This window comes from Mesocricetus auratus, unplaced genomic scaffold, assembly GCF_017639785.1.
Source record: "Mesocricetus auratus isolate SY011 unplaced genomic scaffold, BCM_Maur_2.0 Super-Scaffold_100003, whole genome shotgun sequence".
NCBI lineage: Eukaryota > Metazoa > Chordata > Mammalia > Rodentia > Cricetidae > Mesocricetus > Mesocricetus auratus.
Genome location: NW_024429188.1, coordinates 82,679,808 through 82,682,820, shown reverse-complemented (window position 1 = coordinate 82,682,820; position 3,013 = coordinate 82,679,808). Strand labels below are relative to the sequence as shown.

Sequence of the window (3,013 nt, the reverse complement as noted above, 5' to 3'; positions counted from 1 at the left end):
CCTATAAGGCAGCTTCAGTATCCAAAAGATCACCACACAGTACCTGTGGCATTAATGCCATTTTAATGCAAACCAAAGGAAAAGCAAATGAATGATTATCAAACTATGAAAAACCAGTGACATTATTATTTAGTATGTATATTTCTCAACTCCCTAAACTTTCTCAACACTCCCCCGTTTTTGAGACAGGGGGTCCCTGTGTAGACCTAACTCTGTAGACCAGTGTGTCTTTGAAGTCACAGAGATCCTCCTGCTTCTGTCTCCCTAGTATGAGATTAAAGTTTGCACCACCATCCATCACCTGACCTTAAAAAAAAAAGATCTCCCCAGCAATTCTCATGCCATGAAGAGTTGGAAATTACTGCTTTAGCAGAGTATCTAATTATGCAAAAACATGATTAATTGAAAAGTACAGCACAGGGAAATTGCAGGCATGTGGGTGATAGACTTAGGAACCAACACACTCTGCTTTTGAAGACTTTTTATCTCTTCCAAGGCTCAAACATTTCTAAAAGCACAATTTACACCATAATTTTACTAACTAAAGAAAACTACTACAGCTAGGAGCAGTAGAGACAGCGGTAGAGTGCTTTTTCATCATGCAGGAGACTCTGTTCTATCCACAGTTTACAAAGACTCCAGAAAACACAACCCACACAAAACTTTGTCAATTATCATCAATCATCCATTCTTATAATACTATTTCCAGTGAGAGAAGACTGAGATTTTAGGCATAAATAATAAAGACATAGTCTCAGGGCACTGGAAGAGGGTGAGAACTTCTGGGGCTGGATTTCTGTGGTCCCACCCAGGAAAAGATTAAGAGGAAAGTCCACCTGCAGCAAGGGAATGAGCACTCAATATCTAAGAGCCTTGCTCATTTGAGCTCACTGGTCTTTTCCCTTTGAATGTCAGATAACAGAACAAATAGGAGGACAAATAAAGAGAGTGGATCATCAAGGAAAGTGTGGGTCTTTAGTTTTTATGGGTCAACTTTCCTTTTCCATGGATGGAGTTACTCACAGATGGATCGTGAGAATAGATACCATTTTCATTTTAGAAAGGTTCATGATATATATGCTATAGTAAAGGTTGGTTGTAGTAAAGTTTCACTTCACACTTGCACTTATTGATAAATTAGGCATGATTCTGGAATGCTTAACTTGTGCTAAAATGTAGATTTAATCCAATATAGTATGTAGTATACCACTTTTCACATTTACTTGTAGGCCCTATATTAAACATAGGTTAAATTTTCATCACCAAGATATGAGAATATTCTTGTAGCTACTACTAACACAATGCAATATGAACTTAATTTCCTAATATTGTTTTGAAAATATACTCCTAGTCTATTAAAAGAAAGTCCAACTCCAACCCAAGAAATTGTTTAACTTGGATTTGTCAGTCATCATCTACAGTTGGCTTAATGGTTATTCCTCTTCTTATCTGAACCCCAACCAATTAAATGCCAGTGTTTCTCAACTTTTAAGCTAAGGGCTATTTTTTCTCCTACTTCTATGTACATAGTATTAGTCAAAATAATCTTACCCAAATCAGCCTTAACAGCACTAACTCATCCTCCTGTTGACAAGGATCCTATGTTGACCATAAGCACTTTAGACCTTTTGCTTTCTTGTCTCCTTCAGTTAAGAGGCCCAGAAGACATCTAAGCAGGAAACAGGAAATTTCCAGTTCCATGCATATTTCAGGTAAAGCGCCAATGCACCAAGCACCTGTTCCACCATTCTGTCAGCTCTGCAGGAAGTGGGGTCGTTCCTTGTTCCAACTCCAATGAGACCACTTGGGGTGGCATACTGAAGATCATTATGTTCCATATAAAGTGATACAATTTTGGAAAAGATTGGTTTACACATGAGTTTTCCTTCACTATCTTTGGAAACAATTCCAGGTCTCACTTATATCTCCTGGTCTACCCTTCACACTTCTTTTAGAATAATACCACCAACTACACCTCCCTTTCCCTTAAGGTAATCAACTTCACATCCAGGTTTGTTGACATCAAATGACCTGATAACAATGAGACAGGGTTCAGAAGTAAAGTCTCTTGGTGGCACTGGTATTTTCTTAACTATGTACTCACAGATGACTTCATTATTGTATTTTAGCTGAGCAAAAATTGGAATAATTAGTGCTCCTTCTGCTACTGTTCCTCATACAAATGGGAGAATCTGCTCGTATTTCTCCTGAGCCTGACTTTTTTTTTACCAGATCCATTTTATTCTGTAAGATCAAAATATGCTTGAGTTTCATGATTTCTATGGCAGCCATACATTCAGAAGTCTGAGGTTGAGGGCATGATTCAATGCCAGCTATCAAGAGAAGAGCTGCCTTCATCATTGCTGCACCAGTCAGCATCATAGCCATCAAAGTATCATGGTCAAGACCGTTAAAAAAGGAAACATGCCTGACTAATTTGAAGTTCCCTTTGGTCCCTGAAATATCTGTAGGAAACTCGTCTGGTGTACTATTTCCACATGACCTGTAACATTCTGGTCTAGGACAACTTGGGTCATCAAGCTTATAAATCTTAGCATTAGCATATGCAATCACAATGGTAATGTTTCTTTCTAGTTTATTTTTTAATATGATGATGTGAACTCCAGAAATAGCTTTTACCACAGTTGACTTCCCATGAGCTACATGACCAATTGTAACAATATTAATTGTAGCTTTTCTGCTGATAACTTCCTGTGAAAGTGGTGTCAACTTGGTGAACATCCAATGTGGCGAGATCCTGTCAGGAAAGATGTGGCTGCCCGAGAGTCACTCCAAATTCACCCCCAGTCATCTTGCTCAGAGACAACACCATAAACTATTAGTCACAAAATATGCCTTTGAACTGAATCCAAGAAGCATAAGATAGATAAGTTTTACATGTTTGTTATGACCAACCTTAAAAATGAAGCAAATGAATACTTTAAAGACACTTCTCTTATGGGCTCTTAAAACTACCTCTATGGTACTACGTCTATATGAAATCAAACAGACT

General features: G+C 38.0%; 1 pseudogene; it reads right to left on the bottom strand.

Moving 5' to 3' along the window:
• Nucleotides 1–1,404: 1,404 nt before the first annotated feature.
• LOC101824993 lies at nt 1,405–2,812 on the bottom strand (annotated as a pseudogene).
• Between the last annotated feature and the right edge of the window lie 201 nt (nt 2,813–3,013).